Genomic DNA, 25787 nt, shown 5'->3' with positions numbered 1-25787 from the left:
CGCCTTGCAGCTCAGAAACAACTGGCCGAGAAAGAAACGTACGGAATCCTACAAGGATCAAACTAAAACTTGCCACCAGGGGGTGGGGGTTGCAAAGGGTGGGTGGGATAGGTTCGGGGAAGGTTGTGAAATAATTTATTGCTAATTTTTACTAATATTTACTAATATTAACTCTTCCTCGTAGTCAACCACAAGCGAAAAAAAAACCCAAGTCTTTTGAGTGCTCCCCAAGGTATTGAATTTCAACGTGACAGCCAGCCGTTGCTAGAAATACTTCACAAGGGTTCTCTCAAAGTAAAATACAATTTACTTTGTAATTACAAGGAGTTTAAAGACGTTCTTTCAAGTTGTGGTTATTTTATTTGTACCACAAATCCGAGCACATTGAATGGATCGGAAGGGGCAGGTTTGTCTCTAGATTCTAACGGGGATACAACAGGTTAAGAATTTATCCCGCCTGTTGGTCAGTTTTCCAATACTGACATCAATGCATTATCACTTACCTCGCCTTAAAGATATCCGCAAAGACCAAATTCTTAAAATACTGGTGATATTTTTTATTTGGGGGGGGGGGGGGGGGGGAGTTAATTATTGCTCAGTCCATTGGCCCAATTGATCAAGATCCACTTCTAATCTTAGATAACCTTCACTGCTCACTACACCACTGATTTTAGTATCATCAACAAAGCTATGAACCATGCCACCTACATTCAGATACAAATTGTTAATATAAATAATAAACAACATCGGACCCAGCACCGATACCTGTGGCACACCACTACCCTCTCGCAATAAAGCGATGCCCTCTAGTTCTGGACACGATTCATAGAGTGTTGAAACAGGCCCTTCGGCCCAACTTGCCCACACCGACCAACATGCCCCACCTAAACATTGCAATAGTACCTGCCTCAACCCCGACAGCTTGTTCCATACACCTAGCATTTTTAATGTAAAAATGTTACCCCTCGGGTTCCTATTAAATCTTTGGTCCTCTGGTTCCCAATTCCTCCATTCTCTGGGAAAATACCCTGCATTTACTTGATCTATTCCTTTCATGATTTTGTACGCCTTTATAAGATCACCCCTCATACTCCCGCGCTCCAAGGAATAAAGTCCTAGCCTGCTCAATCTTTCCCTATAGCTCAGGCCCTCGAGTCATAGTATGATACAGTGTGGAAACAGGCCCTTTGGCCCAACTCGCCCACACCGGCCAACAATGTCCCAGCTACACTAGTCCCACGTCTGCGCTTGGTCCATATCCCTCCAAAACTGTCCTAATCCATGTACCTTTCTAATTTCTTCTTAAACGATGGGATAGTCCCAGCCTCAACTACCTCCTCTGGCAGCTTGTTCCATAGGCCCACCACCCTTTGTGTGAAAATGTTACCCCTTGGATTCCTATTAAATCTTTTCCCCCTTCACCTTGAACCTATGTCCTCTGGTCCTCTGAGTCTTGGCAACATCCTGATAGATCTTCTCTGCACCGTTTCCAGCTTCCCAACATCTTTCCAATAACACATCTTGGGGGATTCAGAAGGCAATGTATTAGCTTCATGGTCAGCAACTCTAAAGGGCCTTTTGCTGTGCCTACATTTCCTGAAGTTTCAGTTCACAAAAATTGTTAATGTCTTCTTCTTAGGTAAAGCAATAAGAGCTTATACTTCTTGGCATTACACAATGGTGTCTGTCCATTTCTTGTGCACGTGAACGGTGCCCCGAATTGTTTTCTAAGAAAAACCTGCATTTACCATTCTTATTTCAGTTCAGACCGAATCACTATTTTAACATTTCAATTGAACTGTAATTCAGATTCAGATTCAGATTCAGTTATAAAATATGTACAGAGCCACACAGTGGTAGTTCCTATTTACTCCATTCATCCTCACAATCCAAGGTCCTGATTCAGTAATAAGACCAGCAACACCATCTCACTGACATCCTTCCAGAGGAAGTGTCACTTCCTTTGAAATAGCTCCCGAATCCTCTAAAACAAAATACCGACAAATAAAGTCCCCACCGCTCTACACGAGGGACAAATTATTTTACCGACATTTTCTTAGACAGCATCCGTGGTCAAAGGGATAAATTACAAATCTTAGTCATCAAATCTTGTTTGGCATCTCCTACCACTTTTTCAATTATTTAGGTAAAGCAATAACTGAACTTAGTATCATCTGATGACTTCAAGTGACCACATTTTTTACAGTGACTGGTGGTTTTACAAATTGAACTTTGGAATAATGCACAAAAGCTACCGAGCTTCTAAACCGCTCCACCCGCTTATTTGACATTTTCTCATCTATCTATTTTGATCTCCTAAAATTATTTTCTGATCTTGTGTGCGTGTGTGTGTGTGTGTGTGTGTGTGCTTATGTGTGTGTGTGTGTGTATCTGTGTGTGTGTGTGTGTGTGTGTGTGTGTGTGTGTGTGTGTGTGTGTGTGTGTGTGTGTGTGTGTGTGTGTGTGTGTGTGTGTGTGTGTGTGTGTGTGTGTGTGTGTGTGTGTCACTACTGCTCGAAAAACAACACCCTGACGATAAAATATTTACATATTCCTGTAGAGATTTATCCGGTGAAGTCAAAAATCGGCTTGCCTGAAAATTTCGAGCTTTATTTCTTGAGTTATTAATTAAAATGTTCAAAAATTTCAAATAACCGCTTTGGATGATGACGTGATGATGTCACAATGGCTGCACGTTGTGTTCATGCGCTGCGAGTCACGTCGTCCAGCCGTGCCGCTCGCAAGAACTTTGAAAAAAAAGTATTCTTGATCGCACTGCGAGTGACGTCACCCCCCCGACCACATGTTCTCAGGCCCTGACTGCAGCCTGAAGCCTGAAGCCGGAAGCCGGAAGCGAGGTTCGGGAACCAACCCTCCCCTCTGACAGCACGCTCCCCCCCAACCCCCTCCCAAACTCCTCCCTCTCTGTCCCCCTCATGCTCCCTCTCTGCCCCCCTCATGCTCCCTCTCTGCCCCCCCACAACGGGTAGGGGACGGGTGCGTTGTGCAGCCAGGAGCAAGGGAGCGAGGGATTATTGCGTTCGGCAACTAGCCCTCATCTCTGATGTCACGCCCCCCCAACCCCTCAAAACTCTCCCCCCTCCCCTGCACTCTCTCTTCCCCCCTCACGCCCCCCCTCTCCCCTCTCCCGTGCCTCCGTGTCCCTCTCTGTGCCTCTGTGTCCCTCTCTGTGCCTCCGTGTCCCTCTCTGTGCCTCTGTGTCCCTCTCCGTGCCTCCGTGTCCCTCTCTGTGCCTCTGTGTCCCTCTCTCTCTATCCCCCTCCCTCTCTAGGCACGCCTGTGATTTGGGGGCTATGCGTAAGTGGATAGGGTGGGGATGGGGTAAAACTAATGAAGGAATGGGATGGCAGGACTTTCATATGAAGAAAGACTGAATAGACTCGGCTTGTACACGCTAGAATTTAGAAGATTGAGGGGGGATCTTATAGAAACTTACAAAATTCTTAAGGGGTTGGACAGGCTAGATACAATAAGATTATTCCCGATGTTGGGGAAGTCCAAACTAGGGGTCACAGTTTAAGGATAAGAGGAAAGTCTTTTAGGACCGAGATGAGAAAATCATTTTTTACACAGAGAGTGGTGAATCTGTGGAATTCTCTGCCACAAAAGGTAGTTGAGGCCAGTTCATTGGCTATATTTAAGAGGGAGTTAGATGTGGCCCTTGCGGCTAAAGGGATCAGGGGGTATGGAGAGAAGGCAGGGATGGGATACTGAGTTGGATGATCAGCCATGATCATATCGAATGGCGGTGCAGGCTTGAAGGGCCAAATGGCCTACTCCTGCACCTATTTTCTATGTTTCTATGAATAATATTAATATAATATCAATGGGGGTGGTTAGTGTATGTGTGAGGGGTTAGTTAGTGCTTGTGTGAAGCTGCACGCTGCCCCCTCCCCCCACAACCACTTTGTCTAGTCTATAACCAAAACTCTCATCTTGTATGTATGTAGGTGTACATATATATGTACTGTATGTACATGCGCAAAATACAGCCATAATGGTACATGATAGCGCAACAATTTTAGGCCTACCTTACTCGCCATTAGCCTGGGGTGTGCTGTATCAACTATCGTTCCATTTGACAAAGTAATTCACTTTAAAAAAAAACTATTTACTTTATACCGCGAACAGCACAGTGCTCCCACTTGCGGGCCTAGTTAGCCATGCCTGCGCAGTTGGGGGAGGGTTGCCAGGTCCGCCATCTGCCCGTGCGCAGTTGGGGATGGTTCCCGGGCCAGGATCGCCATTTTGACTGAACATCGCCTCGTGTATAGGTGAGTGGTAGAATATTGCGTTGGGGGAGGTGGACCCAATGGGTCCACGCTTGGTCTAGTAGTCCAATAAAAAGCACCAATAATTCTGAGAAGCGGGCAGAACTCACTGCTTTTCTCTGAATGTACCATTGGGATATTTTACTTGCATGACATATACCTTGTTAATATTTCTCTTACAAGATGAATTTGTATGTCAAAATGCATGATACCACATCGACTGGATGTGTCTCATACGAAAATATATTTTCCATATCATTTCAGTGTAACAAGAATTGTGTGAAGCCTCAGAGTACATCTAATCAACAGGTAGAGCATTCTAATTTATTATAGGTGAATTATTGAACTACTACGGCACCGTGCGTTTTCGGGGTGGAGGATTTATATCTCATCTACTAGACTACTGCTCATTCATTATTCACCAGCTTTGCTGCTTCTACACCTATCTCCTCGCAATTTTTCTGCTCTGCCTTCTATGCTCAATCTTGCTCACTAGTACCAATTTTCAGAAGTGCTGCCCCATTTATTAACTTGGTGCTTTTGGTGGCATGTGATTCCTCAATGAAGAAGAAATTCATCTCTGTCCAAGTTCCTTGCAAGTGATCCCAGAGTTCAATTTTGCATGGTGGTGCAATAGTACAGCTGGTGCCTTACAGAGCTTGCTCAACGGCTGCGGGGCTTACCATCACCCGCCGGAGGCTTTAACATTGGGAGCCCCGGTCACCTCGACACACCTTGGACTGCTAGACCGCGGGAGAAGAAAAGATTGAAAAGACTAGGCTTGTATTCACTACGCCTGGTCTCGCCGATGCAGAGAAGTTTACACCTGAAACAGTGAATACAGTGGATGAGGTTCGAGGAGGTGCAAGTGAAGCTCTGCCTCGCCTGGAAAGACAGTTTGGGTCCTTGGATGGAGTCGAGTGGGGAGGTAAAGGGACAGGTGTTGCATCTCCTGCGGTTGCAGGGGAAAGTACCTGGGGAGGGGTTAGTTTGGGTGGGAAGGAACAAGTTGACCAGGGAGTTTCGGAGGGAACGGTCTCTGCGGAAAGCAGCACGGGGTGGAGATGGGAAGATGTGGCCAGTAGTGGGATCCCGTTAGCGGTGGCAAAAATATTGGAGGATTATATGCTGTATGCAACGGCTGATGAGGTGGAAGGTGAGGACAAGGGGGACTCTGTCCTTGCTACGAATGGGGGGAGGGGGAGCAAGAACGGAGCTGCGGGATATCGAGGAGAAATAGGTTTAAGATGAGTGGGGAAAAATTTAATAGGAACCTGAGAGGTAACCTTTTCACACAAAGGGTGGTAGGTGGATGGAACGAGTGACTGGAGGAGATAATTGAGGCAGGTTCCATCGCAATGTTTAACAAACATTTAGACAGGTATATACAGATAGGACAGGTTTAGAAGGATATGAGCCGACTGCAGGCAGGTGGGACTAGTGTAGATGGGACATGTTGGCCAGTGTGGGCAAGGTGGATTTAAGGGCCTGTTTCCACTCTCTAAGACTATAGACTTTGGGCATCTTTGACAACAGCAGCATTAATTCACCAGACCCAATTGCAATTGCGTGGAGCAGGTATTCCACCACAATGCAGTTCTCCGTTCCCACCCACCCCCACCTCTGCACTTGAGGCAGCTGTATTTCTATTCACTTGTTGCCTTTGCTCTTCCAGCTAGTTCAGGGCTTGGATATTAAGTCCAAAGCAATCTTATTATATTGTTAGGTAGACACAAAATGCTGGATTCAATCAGTGGGACAGGCAGCATCTCTGGAGAGAAGGAATGGGTGACGTTTCGGGTCAAGACCCTTCTTCAGACTGATCTGAATTGCTCTACTGTTTTGTAGATCTCATAGACCAGCTAATGTGTATTGGAGGTAGTGAGAGTGATGTTAGAACGGTGCTAGCACAGAAATCAAATAGGTTGCTTTCTTTTGGATGGAATGGAGATCGTTAAGTTGAGCTGCGTCATCCAGGGAAGTGGAGAGCAGCCGTCCTCACTCCCAACACACCTTGTGGAAGCTCTTTTCTAATGATAGTGCACACAAAAAAATAAAAAATAAACAGCATCTCGTTGCTCCAGTAAAATTTCTGGTCTTTATGGCCCCAAAGACTTTGATATCAGATACTTATAGCAAAAGTAATGGCTTTGACTGTGAAGGGGATCTGATTGGACTGACATTTCTTGAAACTGATTATAACCTTATCTCTGTGTTTCCCTCACCCTGACTCTCAGTCTGAAGAAGGGTCTCAACCCGGAACGTCACTCCTTCCTTCTATCCAGAGATGCTGCCTGTTCCACTGAGTTACTCCAGCATTTTGTGTCTATCTTTGGTGTAAACGAGCATCTACAGTTCCTTCCCACACATCACCTGCAAATCCTGGTTGCCATTGCACCCTGTGCCAGGATAAAGTTCAACAGTAGACTCATGCAGGCATGGGCTGTGTTATTATTTGACACATTATACATTGAATTGAAGATTGTTGATGATCACACCAACATCCTCACTTCTGACTTCATGATGTAGGAAAGGTCATTAGTGGATTAGCTGAAGGTGGCTGGACCCACAGGTTATCCTGCCATACTGCCCTGCAGCAAGATAATAATTGATTTCCACTAACCACAGACATCCTAGTTTGTGATGAGAATAATTACAGGCGATAGAAAGTTTTCTTCTCAGTTCTCATTGATTTGAGTTTTTCCAGGGTTGTTTGTTGATACAGTCGTTCAAATAATATCTTGATGTCAAGTTTGAACAAGTGCTTTAATAAAGCCTGTAGATGAGTGGTCCCGCTATACACCAAATGGAGAAGGCTAGTGTTGATTAAATACAGCTTGATAATACTGTTGTTGACAAATTCCTTTTTTTTGTTATAAACGATAATAGGTTGATGCGGTCGCATTCAGCTGCACTGGATGTTTTCTGTATTTTTTTTTGTAGACAGGAATTACCCGGGCACTTTTCTAGATTCTTGGAGACTTGCCACTGTTATAATTATGCTGGAACAGCTCAGTCAGAGCTGTGGCCGAGTCTGGAACTCACATTCGCCTTGTAACCCGGTATGTTATTTTTTGGTATATTCTGCACTTGTGCTTATTTTATTCCATCCCATAGACAATAAAATTGAATAAACTGCAGCATCTGTGATGTCGGGGTGTCGAAGAGCCCAATGGTCTGAATGAAAAGTGCCAATACATTGTTTCACCATTGAGCCGTCTCACTCCAGTTCACTCCACCCCGCGTTGAACTACAGACTTTGATCTATTTGGAGGATTGAATGAATTTTGACATTTGCATGGAGACACAAAGAACTGCAGATGCTGGTTTACAAAAAAAAGTGCTGGAGTTACTCAGCAGGTCAGGCAGCAACTCTAGAGAACATGGATCGGTGAAGAGTAGCGGCCCCAGCAGACTGACCGCTGCGGAACTCCGCTAGTCACTAGTGGAGGCACAACATTAGCCACCCTCCAGGGACCCATGTCGAACAATGATTGTATATTTCAGCCTGGGCTCCTGCAATTTTTTTTCTAGTTTCCCACGATACTGCTGCTCTCTCCTGACAATGATCCCTCCCCCAACAGTATCTCAAGGGGCAGACCAGTTGGCGAGGGGAATGTCCACAGGGGATTCCTGCATCCTCTGCCAACTAGGTTTCCTGGCGGTCAAACATCTACTTTCTACCCGTACACTAGGCGTGACCAATTTCCTGAAACTCCCATCTATGACCTCCTCAGTCTCCCGGATGATCCTGAAGTCGTCCAGCTGCTGCTCCAGTTCTCCCCGGTCTGCAAGCTGTTGCTGGACTCGCCTCCCTCCCACAGGTGTAGTGCTCAGGGACACGGCAGATTTCCCCGACTGTCCGCATCCTCTGCCTGAACATCCAGCTCTACTGCACTAGACAAAGGAAGATTTAGAAAGGAAAGAAAAACGAACATAGACTGTATGTTGCTTTTTTAAAGTGGTCCTCTCCTGCTCCTGCTTTCAGCTGCTCAACTGAATCAAACCTTCTTGTCAGCAGATGGTAGTTCTGACAGCCAGTTTTTCTTTTAAATTTCAAAATAGACTTTATTCGAGAAATAAATATGTACAATACATGATCCTTACAAAACTCCATCTGACATTCTCGGAGGCTATACATACATTCAATACTGTTTTACACAAATTACACAATTTTATCCCCACTCTTGCCACTCATGTGGCCCACTGGCATGGAATTCCTCCCTTTATTTTGAGGGGCATCTCCACCACACCCTGCCCCCCATGTCCAACAGCGGAAGGAACCTAGACTGTGGTCCTCTCCCACAGAGTCTTGGCGTTGGCTGCAGCGAGCTTCAGTGCGTCTCTCACCACGTATTCCTGCATCCTGCAGCGGGCCAGCCGGCAACATTCCCCGATGGACATATCGCTCCGCTGGGCAGACCAAAGCGCGTCTTTCACTGAGTTGATGACCTTCCAGCAGCACTCGATGTCAGTCTCTGAATGCATCACTGGAACAGTCCGTAAATCACAGAGCCCTCTGTGATGGAGCTGTTTGGAATAGGGACCCTTGCAAACCTCTCCAGACTCTTTGTGAATCCACACTCTGCAAAGAGGTGGGCAACCGTCTCCTCTCCATAGCAGCCACCCCGAGGTCAGCGTGCGCTGGGAATGAGGTTCCGACGGTGCAGGAAGGATCTGACTGGGGGGCCCCCCTCACCACCAACCAAGCCAGGTCTTCGTGCTTGTTGGTGAGTTCGGGCGATGATGCATTTCGCCAGACAAGCTGGGCATTCTGCTCTGGGAACCACACCACAGGATCCATGGAGTCATTCCCTGCAGTGCCCACATGACGTTCCATGCTGACTACTGCCCAATGGACTTGTGGTCAAAGGTGTTGGTCCAGAAGAACCTTTCCACAAATGAAAGATGGTGCTGAAATGTCCAGCTGACTGGCACATTGTGTGGCATCTGTGCCAGGCCCATCCTTTGCAACACCGGGGACAGGTAGAACCTCAGCAGGTAATGACACTTAGTGCCCACGTGCCTTGGCTCTATGCTCCACCTGATGCAGCCACAATTGAAGGTGACCATCAGGCAGGGCCATCTTAACAGCAATACAGGCCCCCGGGCAAAGCAGTGCACTGGGGCCCCTACACTTCCAGTTTCTTTATGCCGAATCAAATATGCCGTCATGCACTTGTGATGCTCTTCTCCGTTTTCATGTTCTACAATAACATTCTACAATACATAGATTAGCATGGGGCCCCTAAGTTCGTGGGGCCCCGGGCAACTGTCCGGCGTGCCCGTGCATTAAGACAGCCCTGCCATCAGGGTGAGGGCGACGTTGGGCACGCTTTTAACCCCGTTGTCTGCCGACTTGTGCATTGTGGCCCGTCGCACCCGGTCCATCCTCAACCGGCCCGGGATGATCCCTGTAGTGTAGGAGGGACAGGCCACACTTGCGCCAAGTACCGCAGCCCCGAGAGCACCACACACCCGATGACCAAATTGTTTCCCATTATAGAGAGCTGCTTCCACAGCTCCTGTTTCTTCCTCACCTTGGCTGTCCGCTCCAGCCAATTTCTGTCATAAGACTCAGCCAACCCGAACTCAAACTGGTCGCAGATGCTGATCAATCTGCGGACCGACCCTGGATCCGAGCAGAAGACGGCGACATCGTCCATGTACAGGGAGGTTTTGACCCCAGTGCCCACATTGCCTGGCAATGTCACTCCTCTTATGCTCACGTCCTTCCTGATGGACTCGGCAAAAGGTTCTATGCAACAGACAAATAAGACAGGAGAGAGAGGGCAACCCTGCCTGACTCTAGACCTGACGGGGAACCTGTTTGATTCCCACCCATTGATTTGGACTGCACTACAGATATCGGTGTGGAGCAGTTGGATTCAATTCCTGTTTCCCTCCCCAAAGACCATTTTGGAAAACATGTACATGTGCGATATCCTGTCGACGGCCTGCTCCTGGTCCAAGCTGACTAGGCAGGCATCCACTCATCTGTCCTGCACGTAGGCAATGGTATCTCTCAGCAGCGCCAGGCTGCCTGAGATTTTCCTGCCAGGTTCAACACAGGTTTGGTCCGGGTGGATCACCCGTCTCAGAGCAGACTTGACCGGGTTGGCGATGGCCTGAGACAGGATCTTATAATCAACATTCAACAATGTGATGGGTCTCCAATTCTTTATATCATTCATCTCCCCCTTCTGCTTGTAGATTAGGGTGATGCTGCCCTTCCTCATAGAGTCTGGCATGCTGCCAGCTAGAAGCATGTCATTGTACACTTCCAGCTGGTCTGGGCCCACCCAATCCCACAGAGCCAAATACAACTCGGCCGGTAAGCCATTGCTTCCGGGAGTTTTATTCGATTCAAAGGAACGGATGGAGCCAGTCAAGGCCTCTAGGGTCAGTGGTGTCTGTACTGCTCCTGGTCTCCGAGTCCTTTTCCTTTCTAATCTGACAGACAGTATCAGTGTCTCGACCACAAGCTTTGACTATGCCTGGTTATACTAATTGGACTGACCATCAGAGGCGATACACTTTTCCTAACTCCTGGAGAATCTACAGCATTTATATTTTTTGTTCCCCATACCTATGCCGCTACTTTGACAGTGCTATCCAATCAGTTTTATTTTCTTACTCTTCCCCATGGACCTGCTCTTCCCCATGGACCAGGTATGATTCTTGCATGGAAGTACCCAATTCTCTTTTGAAATATACTAATGGTCAATTCCTTGGGCTATTCATTCCGACTTCGGTCTAAGCTTTTCGTTGTGATTAGAAACAGAAGCAATCCCCGTGACCTCATGAGTTTATTGTATCATTCAGTAGCAAGACACATGATTTAAGAAATTTAAGGAACAGTTAGACTGGTATATGGATAGGACAGGTTTGGAGGTATGTGGACCAAACACTGGCAGGTGGGACTAGTGTAGCTGGGACATGTTGGCTGGTATGGCCAAGTAGGGCCGAAGGGCCTGTTTCCACACTGGATCACTCTCTGTTGCATGACTTTATATCACATCCTTAAGATGCCCTTCCTAATCCATCTCCTGTGTTGCTACCTCTCTCCAATCCATCCCTCATAGCTTAATTCAATTAAAGTCCCAAACAATCAAGTAATTTCATTCTTAAATATATAGACTCAAAGACTAAGTGGCAACAGCCCTACAGATATCAAACCACCTCCCAAAACCACGCATGCCATTTCTTGGCTCTCCAGCTGATAGAAAATCCCTCAACATACTTTCCAGTCCGTCCCTCCCTAAATATTATGTTTCAACATGATCACTGATTGTTACTCAGTTGGTAAAGGTTAGTCCTACTTGGTCTCTTCAAGTAGATCTATTCCTACAGCTACATTGTGTAACAGGATGAATACAGAATAAGCTGATCTGATCTTGCATCTGATGTGATAACATTTCTCTAAATTAACTTACATGCACGATAGCTTTCTGAACAGCACCCCGCAGCTGTATTTCCAAACACTCACATATTGAGCAAGGATGCAGATTGGCTCTGATGGTTCAGACAAATTGAGGCAGATTTTGCTTATTCCTATTAGATCCACAACAATGTCAGGGTGGCCCGTGGCTCATTTGACCTCAACTTCTAGGAGATGGAATAATCGTACTGTGTCTCAAGCATCCATTGATGTTTCCTAATTTTTAAAACACAGGGAACCACCCCATACTTCCAGCTCATGTTTCTCCACTTCAATTATTCCAGAAAACTTGATTTTGCTGAGAAGTGGTTGTCAACATTGGTCATTCCAGATCATAGACAGATAGCACAATGGGCTAAGAGTTCGGCTGGTGACCGGAAGGTAGCCGGTTCAAATCCCGCTCCTGTCGTTGTGTCCACTTCACTTCACACCTTTGCAAAATCAGGCGCGGGCACACCGCGACGCCCTTTCTCCCTTTCAAGGGAATAAAAATGGTTGTCAACATTGGTCATTCATTCAAGCACATTCTTCAAGCACTCTCCATGGCCATTAGATCACAATTTTCTATAGTGTCATTAGCAGAGACAAATATCCAAAAATACATCACATGATATCAAGTAAATATTGAAATTAGGACACTTAGTGTGAAAAATATACATCTTCTAGATGCGCTGGGACGCCTCCTCAGTGATGTGATCTGGAGTCATTGGGTGTTTCGGGTCTCACAACATCAGACACCCTTGCCCAGGCGACCTAGCCAGATTTGATCAGACCCCGACTTGCGTCCCAGCAGCAACCGCCCACGGATCAGCCATCTTAATAACTACTCTGCAGGGGTTGGGAGATTCTAGTGCGTGGAGGGACTGGGCTCTGTGGGGTGAGTCCTGGCCAGGATCCTCCTACGTCTCACCAGGTTCAAGGCCTGTGCACTGCACCTCTTTCTCCGAGTATTTCATTCTCGCCTGATGGAATTTTAGGCGATATTAAGGCAGATCATCGAAAATATGATTAAAATGTAGAGAGGGATTATGCAGTAGAATAATCTAGGGAGGCAATTCCAGCAGTTAGGGCCTTGGCAAAGTAAGGCCCCATCACTGATAACAAAGTGATTGAACATGGGATTGACCAAGATGCTACAATTAGCATTGCGTTTATCTGAAAGGATTGTAGAGCTGGCAAAATAAATGTTTTCACCATGAAATATACTTTTTTTTTGGTCAGTTTTTTTTGGTTGTTAATCCATCAATTTTGTGAACACCTTGCACATTCACGTGGATTTTAATTCCCATCCAAGTGTCAGTGAACTATTTATTTTTTAAACACATATCAACTCTCGTCTGGAATCACGATGCTTATTTTTTTTAATATGCCCTTTGCTGAATTTTCCCAGTTTTCAGTTCCAGAACCTCTGCTTTTTTGAAATACTATTTGCTGTCCATCCCAGACACAAGTATACTTGCTCTAACCTGATTTAACATGAGCCTGTCAAGATGGAACAGTTTTCTCTCCTTAGAACTGGTCTCCAGTGCTACATAAATTGACATTCCTGCCTCACATCATTCTTTCAATTATACATTAAACTGTTAATCTTCCAACTCTACTGAGGATCCAGAACAAACATTAATTTTCATTTTATAACTGGTGAAAGCAATGGAACAAGAGCTGCATATTTGGGACATTAAGGTTTTAGGGACAGCTGATGACACCAGGGCTGACTAATTTGCCAAATGTTTCCAGAAATCTTTGCTTTGATTTCGCAAACTTGTTCACCAATGCAGCACCCATATGAAATTTGTTTTGCAGATAAGGCTCAAGTAAATAATAATTTCACTGACAAAAATATAGTAGATTGGAGAACATAAATAATTAACTGCTTGAAAAATTGCCTCAAACCTAATAAATATTTAATTCACTACCCGGAATTAATAAATTCCAAGTGTATTCAATGAATTACTTCCTGCATGTAGTAAATGAATTAGATTTTTCACCAAATACAATTTAGTGCACTAAATAATTAATCACTCGACTCCTCCTGACCCTATCTCTCCAAAACAGGATTAAATTAATAAAGAGTCTTCTCAATTGCCAAGTTATGTTTAGGTTAACACTTTAACACCTACTCAGAACTGCCTCAACCAAACCATCATGTTATATCATAGATACATAGAAAATAGGTGCAGGAGTAGGCCATTCAGCCCTTCGAGCCTGCACCACCATTCAATATGATCATGGCTGATCATCCAACTCAGTATCCTGTACCTGCCTTCTCTCCATACCCCCTGATCCCTTTAGCCACAAGGGCCACATCTAACTCCCTCTTAAATATAGCCAATGAACTGGCCTCAACTACCCTCTGTGGCAGAGAGTTTCCAGAGATTCACCACTCGCTGTGTGAAAAATGTTTTTCTCATCTCGGTCTTAAAGGATGTCCCCCTTATCCTTGAGCTGTGACCCCTTGTCCTGGACTTCCCCAACATCGGGAACAATCTTCCTGCATCTAGCCTGTCCAACCCCTTAAGAATTTTGTAAGTTTCTATAAGATCCCCCCTCAATCTCCTAAATTCTAGCGAGTATATGCCGAGTCTATCCAGTCTTTCTTCATATGAAAGTCCTGACATCCCAGGAATCAGTCTGGTGAACCTTCCCTGCACTCCCTCTATGGCAATAATGTCCTTCCTCAGATTTGGAGACCATAACTGTACGCAATACTCCAGGTGTGGTCTCACCAAGACCCTGTACAACTGCAGTCATGATGCATCTGAGCAAATAGATTTATAGAAAGGCCATTGTTAGTAAAGATCAAAGTAGTTTTGACATCCCCTTGCAAAACATCACAATCATGGGTTTTAATGTATTCCTGGGTGTTCATGAAGCAATTATTTTGGGGCTACTTGAAATCTACACCTGGAAGTAACTAAAGACCATGAATTCACTTTTCTATCATAAATCCAATAAATAAGGGAGAGGCTGGGTAGAGTGGATGTGGATAGGATGTTTCCACTAGTGGGAGAGTCTCAGACCAGATTCTCTGAATAAAAGGATGTACCTTTCTAAAAGAGATGAGGAGAGCTTTCTTAAGTCAGAGGGTAGTGAATCCGTGGAATTCATATCCATTGTTCTTCTGTGGCAATGTTTTAAAGGCAGAGATTGATAGTCTTGATTAGTACAGGTGTCAGGGGCTACAGGGAGAAGGCAGAAGGAAATGGGTTGAGAGTGTAAGATAGATCAGCCATGATTGAATGGCGGAGTAGACTTGATGGGCTGCGTGGCCTAATTAACTTCCTACAACTTATGAACTTACGAGGCTGTGGATTGAGACTAAGTGCAGTATTTAAGGGTAAGTGTTGAGGCTTAGGTTCAGGAAGCTTCGGCTGAGCAGAGGTAGAGGATAAAATAAAGGCAAAGTCTTTTCCTTTTCACGTTCCCCTAGTGGTAGTGTAATGAATATGGCAGTTAAAGCATTGGCATGCTCCTCCTACAGGACAAAGGAAGTCAGGGAGACTTCTAATGCCCCTCAGCACCACATCAATAGGAGGTGCATCCTCTCTGATGAGAAACATAGAAAATAGGGGCAGGAGGAGGCCATTCGGCCTTCCAGCCAGCACCGCCATTCATTGTGATCATGGCTGATCGTCCCCTATCAATACCCTTGCCTGCCTTCTCCCCATATCCCTCGACTCCACTAGCCCCTAGAGCTCTATCTAACTCTCTCTTAAATCCATCCAGTGACTTGGCCTCCACTGCCCTCTGTGGCAGGGAATTCCATAAATTCACAACTCTCTGGGTGAAAAAGTTTTTTCTCACCTCAGTCTTAAATGACCTCCCCTTTATTCTAAGAATGTGGCCCCTGGTTCTGGCATCACCTAACATTGGGAACATTTTTCTTGTATCTAGCTTGTCCAGTCCTTTTATAATTTTATATGTTTCTATAAGAGAGAGTGAATTATAGCTGTGGCGGGATGAACTTGCGATCATCCAGAAGTACGAGTCACTTAGATAAGAGCTATAGCCATGTGGTCACACCCAAGGTGCAGGTAGAAAGTGAATGGGTGACCACCAAGAAAAGGAGTAAGCAGAGATTGCAAGAATCTAGAGGCCATTGCCCTCCAAAACAAGTATAGCCCTTTGAAATATTGGTGGAAAGGGCGAGGGGAAGATTGCTCAGGGGAGAGCAGCGGCAATCATGTCTGTGGCACAAGGAGGTTAGCGAATGCTGAATGATGAGACTACCACCAGTCAGAACCCTTTTCCCAAAGTGGAAATGTCAAGGATGACAGGCTATTAAAGTTGAGAGGGGTAACGTTTAAAGGAGATGTGACGAATTCCTCCCGTTGGTGGAGGCAGATACGATAGTGGTATTTAAATCATACATAGAATGAAGGGATATAGTTCACATTGGAGGCAGGTAATTAGTTTAACTTGGCATGGTGCTTGGCACCAACATCCTCTGCTGTCCTGTCCTATGTTCAATGTAAATAAAGATTTACATTTATAATGCTTGTCACCACCGCAGGGCATTGGATGATGCTCAATTATCAGTCAAGTACTTTTGGTAAATGAGTAATGAGGCAAACAAAATCTCCTTAAGTCATAAATTATCACCACTTAGTTTTACAAAGTGTTAGCATATTGCAGATACGTACAATTGCTAGCACCAGCTTGATAGTGTGGTGTGCTGCAAAATAACAGTTCCTTAAATGTCGCTGGTAGACAAGTTATCACTGCACATTTGCAAGAAATAGAAAATGCTACAATATAGTTGGCTTTGTGGAGAGAGTGATTCAAGATTCAAAAGAGTGTATTGTCATGTGTCCCAGATAGGACAATGAAATTCTTGCTTTGCTTTAGCACAACAGAATAGAGTAGGCATGAATACAGAACAGATCAGTGTGTCCATATACCATATAGTGGGACACATGACAATACACTCTCTTGAATCTTGAATCACTCTCTCCACAAAGCCAACTATATTGTAGCATTTTCTATTTCTTGCAAATGTGCAGTGATAACTTGTCTACCAGCGACATTTAAGGAACTGTTACGACTGGCAGCATCATCAAAGACCCACACCATCCTGGCCACCCACTCATCTCCCCGCTACCTTCAGGTAGAAGGTACAGGAGCCTGAAGACTGCTATATATATTCCGCTCCTGGGCGCTCAAGTTGCCGAACCAAGCCACTGTGCAACCAGTCAGCATGCTCTCGACTGTGCACCTGTAGAAGTTAGAGAGAATCCTCCTTGACATACCGGCTCTCCGTAATCTCAGGAAGTAGAGGCGCTGATGTGCTTTCTTTATAATTGCATCAGTGTTCTCGGACCAGGAGAGATCTTCAGAGATGTGCACGCCCAGGAATTTTAAGCTCTTGACCCTTTCCACCATCGACCCGTTGATATAAACGGGATTGTGGGTCCCCATCTTACCTCTTCCAAAGTCCACAATCAGTTCCTTGGTTTTGCTGGTGTTGAGGGCCAGGTTATTGCGCTGGCACCATATGGACATTTGCTCGATCTCTCTTCTATACTCTGACATCCCCATCAGTGATCCGTCCCACAACAGTGGTGTCGTCAGCGAACTTGATGATGGAGTTCGCACTGTGACTGGCTACGCAGTCATGAGTATAGAGTACAGCAGGGGGCTGAGCACGCAGCCTTGAGGTGCTCCCGTGCTGATTGTTATCAAGGCTGACACATTTCCACCAATACGAACAGACTGTGGTCTGTGAATGAGGAAGTCGAGGATCCAATTGCAGAGGGATGCGCAGAGACCCAGTTCTGCAAGTTTGGTAACCAGCTTGGAGGGGATGATTGTGTTAAATGCCGAGCTGTAATCGATGAATAACAGGCTGACATATGAGTTTTTGTTGTCCAAGTGGTCCAGAGCGGAGTGGAGAGCCAGTGAGATCGCATCTACCATTGATCTGTTGTGGCGGTAAGCAAACTGCAGTGGGTCCAGGTTTTTGTTGAGGTAGGAGTTGATCTGCGCCATGATCAACCTCTCAAAGCACTTCATCACCACCGGCGTTAGTGCCACTGGTCGATAGTTATTGAGGCACATCACCTTCCTCTTCTTGGGCACCGCTATAATTGATGCCCTTGTAAAGCAAGTGGGAACCTCAGACCTCAGAAGTGAGAGGTTGAAAATGTCCGTAAAATCTCCAGCCAGTTGGTCCGCACAGAGTGTTAACAGAGTGTGTTGATATTTCAGGTTGATGACCTTCTTTCATTTTTGTATGACTATGCATATGAATCTTAATGAATTGCTTCAATTGAATTTCCATTAATTAATGGATACAGATGTCTGCAGGAAAACTGTTTCTATTTTTAGTACACATGCCTAATTGTGGGCAACACAAACTTAGTGCCTATGCTTTGCTCTGGGGAAACTAGCCTGGCCAGGTGACAGACATTTCAGTAACAATTATCATAACTCCATAGGTTTTAATCAAAGATAGACACAAAATGCTGGAGTAACTCAGCGGGACAGACAGCATCTCTGGAGAGAAGGAATGGGTGACGTTTCGGGTCAAGACTTTTCTTCAGACAAAAAATGGGTGACGTTTTGGGTAGACCGTTCTTCCATACGTTTTAAGATAGTTATGAATAAGGATAAATCTGGACCTTACGAGAAGGTAGTAGATTGGGGTAAAGCAGATTGCAGCAATATTAGGCAGGAGCTAGGGAGAGCACATTGGGAGCAGTAGGACAAACCAGAATTATTTTCTCAGAAGAGGAGACCTGATGTAATTATGAGGCATAGATTCAGTAGATTTCCCCTCCCTCCTTCCACCCATGTAAAAAGACTAAAGGGTATAGTTTTAACCATGCGTTAAGAGGAAAGAGGAATCCAGGCGAAACATCTTACAATATACTTGGTACCACCCTTGAAGAATCCAAACCAGGTATCTTGGCATTAAATTGCAGAATGATCTGTGTTGGAATGGTCAGACTCATCGTGCAACGGTGAAAGCAACAGGTGTCCTAAACTTTCTGAGGCGCAACTTTCATCATTGTTCAACCTGTCAAGAAAGCTATACTTCACCCTCGTTAGACCTCATTTGGACTATGCAGTTGCAGCATGGGACCCATACACAAATAAAAACATTTCTTCCATCGAACGTGACCAAAGACAGGCAGCTCGATTTGTTACCAACACCTATGAGAGAGAAGCGAGTGTTACCAAACTTCTGAATTCTCTGGGGTGGAAACCTCTCCAAGACAGACGTGAAGCTCACTGTTTGACCTGCTTTTACAAAATGTTAAATGGTCAGCTCGACATAGATTACAAGACCTACACCAAACCCAAACCAATTAGGAGCAGACGAGGGCATTCGGTCCAATTTGTGATTCCAGCTACCAAAACAGATGTGTACAGCAATTCGTTCTTCCCCCGCACAATTAAAGCATGGAATAATCTCCACCCTACTATAGCTACCCAACCAGATGCAACTAAATTTAAAGTAGCTCTTTCTTCCCAATAACCCTTTCTGGCTTAAGTCCTCCCTCCACCACCTCCAGTTTAAATTCCATTTGGAATATTTTGGAGGGCCAATAAACCAAGAACCAAGAACAGGCACGTGCCATGAGTAATTCTCAGGGTAGATACTAGGCAGGCAGTCGACTTTTAAAAATCGTTAAAAAATCCGCACTTGCATGGAAAACAACGCACGCGCTTGTAAAAACCGCGCATGCGCAAATCGGTCCTATAGACAGTCAGTCAACTTTTAAAAATTGTTTAAAACCGCGCATGTGCAGATTGGTCTCTCCTGTGGGCATGCACAGCACCTTGCGCGCAGTCCACGGTGCAAAGGCAGAATTTCAGCTGCTTTTACTGCCCGTTGTAAGTGAAGGCTTAAAGCAGCGTCCATGGTACGCGAGTTGAACATAGTTACGAGTATTACATGCACTACGGATGAAAGGCATGGGAGAATTATGCCTACCTAAGATCGATTATTAAAATAATAACCATTTCATAATAAATACTGAATTTAGTAAATGAATTGGAAATCTTTACTATTTATATTTAAAAATTACCTTTTTATAAATTTGGTCAGGGTAGGCACGAGCTTGTTGCAGGTGAGCAAAACAGTGATGGGTGCCTGGAACATACGACCAGGGCGGTGGTGGAGGAAGATACAGTAGCACTTAAGAGACTTTTAGATAGGCACGCGCATATGTAAGGAATGGAGGGACGTTAATCATAAGCAGAAGGGATTAGTTTAACCTGGCATGTTCAACACAGACATTGTGGGCCAAAGGGCCTTTTCCTGTACTGTTCTATGTTCCGTGTATGCCTCTCTGAAGTGTAGATACAGTTGCTATTATACAAATAGCTTGACATTTAAAATGCAGCCGTTTCTAAAGTTATAAATTACAAATTCCATGAATAAAAGGTTGCAATGCCAATCCAGGAGGATACCCGGTTCCATTAAAAAAAACCTGCAATCCCTGCCAAAGTCCAGCAGATGGCAACAATGCTCAGTAGGATTGAGAAAGACTATTGCTTCAGGGGCAGTTTTTGCAAAACACAAAGGTCCCACTGCAGGGACCTACTTTGCGAGTGTAGAAGAGTTTAGGAGAGTATGAAAAGGTGTCATGTTGAAGACCTCCTTCGATCTCCTTCGACTACATTGAAGACTAGCTTCAACTAGCTTAGGGAAAATTGGACACCGAATATAACCATATAACAATTACAGCACGGAAACAGGCCATCTCGGCCCTACAAGTCCATGCCGAACAACTTTTTTTCCCCTTAGTCCCACCTGCCTGCACTCATACCATAACCCTCCTTCCCTTCTCATCCATATGTCTATCCAATTTATTTTTAAATGATACCAATGAACCTGCCTCCACCACTTCCACAGGAAGCTCATTCCACACCGCTACCACTCTCTGAGTAAAGAAGTTCCCCCTCATATTACCCCTAAACTTCTGTCCCTTAATTCTGAAGTCATGTCCTCTTGTTTGAATCTTCCCTATTCTCAAAGGGAAAAGCTTGTCCACATCAACTCTGTCTATCCCTCTCATCATTTTAAAGACCTCTATCACGTCCCCCCTTAACCTTCTGCGCTCCAGAGAATAAAGATCTAACTTATTCAACCTATCTCTGTAACTTAGTTGTTGAAACCCAGGCAACATTCTAGTAAATCTCCTCTGTACTCTCTCTATTTTGTTGAAATCCTTCCTATAATTGGGCGACCAAAATTGTACACCATACTCCAGATTTGGTCTCTCACCAATGCCTTGTACAATTTTAACATTACATCCCAGCTTCTATACTCAATGCTTTGATTTATAAAGGCTAGCATACCAAAAGCTTTCTTTACCACCCTATCTATATGAGATTCCACCTTCAAGGAACTATGCACAGTTATACCCAGATCCCTCTGTTCAACTGTATTCTTCAATTCCCTACCATTTACCATGTACGTCCTATTTTGATTTGTCCTGCCAAGGTGTAGCACCTCACATTTATCAGCATTAAACTCCATCTGCCATCTTTCAGCCCATTTTTCCAAATGGCCTAAATCACTCTGTAGACTTTGGAAATCCTCTTCATTATCCACAACACCCCCTATCTTGGTATCATCTGCATACTTACTAATCCAATTTACCACACCTTCATCCAGATCATTGATGTACATGACAAACAACAAAGGACCCAACACAGATCCCCGAGGCACCCCACTAGTCACCTGCCTCCAACCCGATAAACAGCCATCCACCATTACCCTCTGGCTTCTCCCATTCAGCCACTGTTGAATCCATCTTGCTATTCCTGCATTTATACCCAACAGTTGAACCTTCTTAACCAACCTTCCATGAGGAACCTTGTCAAAGGCCTTACTAAAGTCCATATAGACAACATCCACTGCTTTACCCTCGTCAATTTCCCTAGTAACCTCTTCAAAAAATTCAAGAAGATTAGTCAAACATGACCTTCCAGGCACAAATCCATGTTGACCGTTCCTAATCAGACCCTGTTTATCTAGATGCTTATATATAATGGAGAATAGTGGAGTGAAGCCGACCTCCTTCAATCTTCGACTATCTACGACTACGTTTGACTACCCTCGATTACTTACGAATAATATACCGACCTACTATGATCTACTTCGACTAAACCTACAAGTCAAAACAAAAAAGATTTTTTCCCATGGCGACCTTTTACTCGTGGGCATTTTTCAACATGCTAAAAAAAAACACCGCGCCCTAACTGAGGCCCCGAGGACGCGGGGACTACTCTCGAGCATGAAGGAGAGTTACAAAGACCGCCTAGGATCTTGTGTCGACCATGCTGCGAGTACGAGTCGAGGGAAAATTCTTTTAAACTTGCCAATTAGGTCCCCGCAGAGGGACAGGAACTTAACATCGAAGACCAATCTCCACTGTCAGTTTATTCCACCTTCTCCAAAGAAAATGAACATTCAACATCTAAAGCAATTCATTAACTATTTATTTAAGATTGCAATACTGTCACACAAAACCTACATAGTTCACCAAGGTCCTTTATGGAAGGAAATGGGTTATTTTTCCAAAGTTCGGCCTATGTGATACCAGACCTACAAACATGATGAACCCTTCTTATATAGACATAAAAGGCTGGAGTGCCTCAGCGGGACAGGCAGCATCTTTGGAGAGAAGGAATGGGCGACTTAGTTACTCCAGCTTTTTGTGTCTATCTTCGGTTTAAACCAGCATCTGCAGTTCCTTCTGACACATGATGAACCCTTAACTCTGCTGTGCACTGGCCCAAGGTCCTAAGTTCAGTGGGCAAATGTACAATAATAGACTGGTCTCTGGCAACATCCTCATCTTGAGGAATGATTAAACCTTAAATTAATTCCATGTCTACGCCTCACAAAATAAATTAACCAAGTTGTTTCGTTCTCTTGATAACTTTAAACTAAACATGATCCGTAATGTAATGTATAAAATTAATGGTCTTCGGTTAGTAATTTGAATTTAGCTGGGAAAACAAACTCAAAACTGCAGATGCTGGGGAACTGTCAAAAGCAGAAAACGCTGGAAGCACTCATCTGATCAGGGCCACGTGGAAAGAGAAATAGAGTTCATTGTTTCAAATCCAAGACCCTTTATCAGAACAAATGCATGAATGTTGTTCTTGGCAGATAACAAAATATACCTATTCAAAGAGTAATCCAAGGTAAACACCAATGTTTTTGTTAAAACTACAAGTTTTCCCAAAGTTAAAATGTAGCATTTTATGGAGCTATGTTTAGGTGTAGGTTTATTGTGTGCCAAGATACAGTGGAAAGCTTTGCTTTGGATGCTATCCAATCAAATCAGATAATAGTCAAAGAGCCATACAGCATGGAAACAGGCCCTTTGACCCAATCCGTCTATGCCATCTAAAATGTCCCAGCTAAGCCAACTCCATTTTCCATTGTTTCACCTTTATCCTTTAATATCCCCCCCCCCCCCCCCCCCCCCCCCCCCACCCCACACACATATATGAAATTGGTAGATGGGCATTTGCCAGCAGTGGCAGTTCACAGTGCAATCTGTCACTTCATTCCATGTCCACACTCCAGCTGCTGCCCGCAAGGGACAGACCTATCTCGAAGCATGGCTCAATGCAACTTGGCCCGAGTACCAGACCATCCCCATCCAGGGACTGTGGAGAGCCAGAAACCAACAGCAACTCCATTAGTGAACCTGGTAACTCACTTGTGGTTCCTCAGGATGGGCAGGTTGCAACTTTGCTGTGTTACAAAATTTTGAGATTTTAAAAATCAAGTCTGCAATTTATCCCATCAGATAAAGCATAACAATAAGTTTAATTTGACACCAAATTCACTTTCATATCTCAAGTATTAAAAACGTTATGGCCATTTTCATACTCGGAAATTAGCATCTTGTTCCCTATTGATTTTCAATGGACATTATAAAAAAGCTGTGATCTTGGACTGGGCAATAGCCCATTCTTAAGGAAAGATTAACATTGATAAATGTGAAAGATTATCCAAATAATTCACAATATAACTGATTTTTATATCTAATTTACAATAATTTATAGGCCAAATGGAAGGAATTTAGTGTTCAATTGCTGTAAATAAATGCCCATTTAAATCGGCTTTCTAGTGGGTTCATGTGGAACGCGCTGGTGAGAACGTTGATATCGCGCTTTAGTAACAAGAGGAATCGAATATAGGAGCAAAGAGACCCTTAATATAGCAGTAGATAGTACAGAGCCCCAGTGAGAAAAACACCTGGAGTATTGTGTGCAGTTTTGGTCCCCGAGAGGTTGCGGAAGAGACATTCTATGCTATAGAGGGAGTGCAGTAATAATACCTTTTGCGACAAGGTTAATTCCCGATTTTTCGTTAATGATTTACTGGCTGAACATCTGCGATGTACAGCCTAGAAAAATGGAGCCCCCCCCTCCAAACAGCGCCAAAATCACGGACACGGGGTGGGGCAGATTCCCAATGGCGATTCAGGTAGGTTTTGGAAGGCTGTGCTCACAATAGGGGAGGGATCTCATGAGTACCATATGAGGTTGTTAAAGGATTTGAACTGGTCGCTAGAGGCAAGTGGAAACCCACATGTTCCCACATTATGGTTGGGGGGCAGTCCAGAACCTGATAAATGTGGGTTACCAGTGGTAGCAGAATTATTGCAGTACAGCCATTTGAGAAAGCGGAGGCCTTTATAACAAGAGGAATAGGAGCAAGAGACCCTCTCAACAGAGAGTGGTGGAGTCTGTGTGAATTCTCTACCCCTAATTTAAGGAGCAGTGGAGGCAGCGTTCTCTGAAAGGTTAATTCAATGGTGGGACTGTCAGAGAGCTGGAGATAGGGCTTGTACACTCTGGAGTTTAAAAGGGTGAGAGGGGCGGTCAGGGGATATGGGGGAGAAGGGCAGGAACGGGTTACTGATTGGGGCATGATCCAGCCACAGTTTAAGATCACCATTTAATGGCGTTTTTCTCTGCTGGTCTGTGGAATTCTCTACCGAATAGCCTACTCCAAGCACCTATTAGGACTCTTAAAAAGGTCAGGGGATAGAAGAAGGCAGGAACATTTTCAATGATCACATGCAAAAAAGGCCCGAATAGCATTCCTGCACCTAGGTGAAAAAGGAAAATAGAAATCAACATTTTGCATAAATTTAACAGGTGAAAACTGAATCCGTTTTGCATAAATTACGACATTTTTCACAATATGATCAATAAATCCAAAATTAACTTTCAGATAATTTAAGGCAATAAATCTGGAAACATTTGAGATAAATGAATGATGCAATAGGGAAAACATGTCTCCTCCAGATAAATGAATTTGAAGGAACAAAAAGACACAGATTCTGTAAAATCACTCACATTCATCTGTGCATTGCGCCATTTTTACCAGTCATGAAGAAAAGCATCTGGAGTACTGTCACGAAATCCATTTTAATCAGTGAAAATATCAAAGGAACATTGTGGAATTTAATCAGCCTTCACAAAAACAAACAATTTGCAGTTTTATCCCCCAAACATAATTTTAATTTCCCTCTGTATTTTGCAAGTCGAATCATGTAATGGATCCCACACGGAACAAGCTCCCAAAAGGCTTTCTACAAGGATAACCACTCATACTTCCAAAAGAGAACCAGATGCCTGAATTTGCATTGCTGCTGCAAATAAATAACTTACTTTTTACCCAACTTTTTACATAAACAAAATGCAAATTACAATCCAAAAGAAGCACTTGTATTATCTGCAAGAAATATGAATATAAAAGGATGCATGAGAAAGTCACAATTTTGCGTGCTTAAGATCTATTGAAGATCCAAAGAAACTGGTCAGATCTCAAAAAAAAATGTAGGCTGCTGTTTTCATCACATTGACTAAGTTTTGATATAGTACAATTTACCTGAAAGTGCTCCATAAAGCAACACATAACCAGGGCGTTGTATGCTAGAATACCGTTCATCCAAAAAAATGCTGTTTTAACTTGAAGTGCATTATTCTGATTTCCCAACCTTCTGGTGCAGTTTCATCTCACAACCAAAATGACTGTTGAACTGGGCTTAGAAGATAAATTGTAAAGC

Source organism: Leucoraja erinacea, chromosome 10, assembly GCF_028641065.1.
Source record: "Leucoraja erinacea ecotype New England chromosome 10, Leri_hhj_1, whole genome shotgun sequence".
NCBI lineage: Eukaryota > Metazoa > Chordata > Chondrichthyes > Rajiformes > Rajidae > Leucoraja > Leucoraja erinaceus.
The sequence above is the reverse complement of the archived record's forward strand: the minus strand, read 5'-3'. Positions refer to the sequence as shown.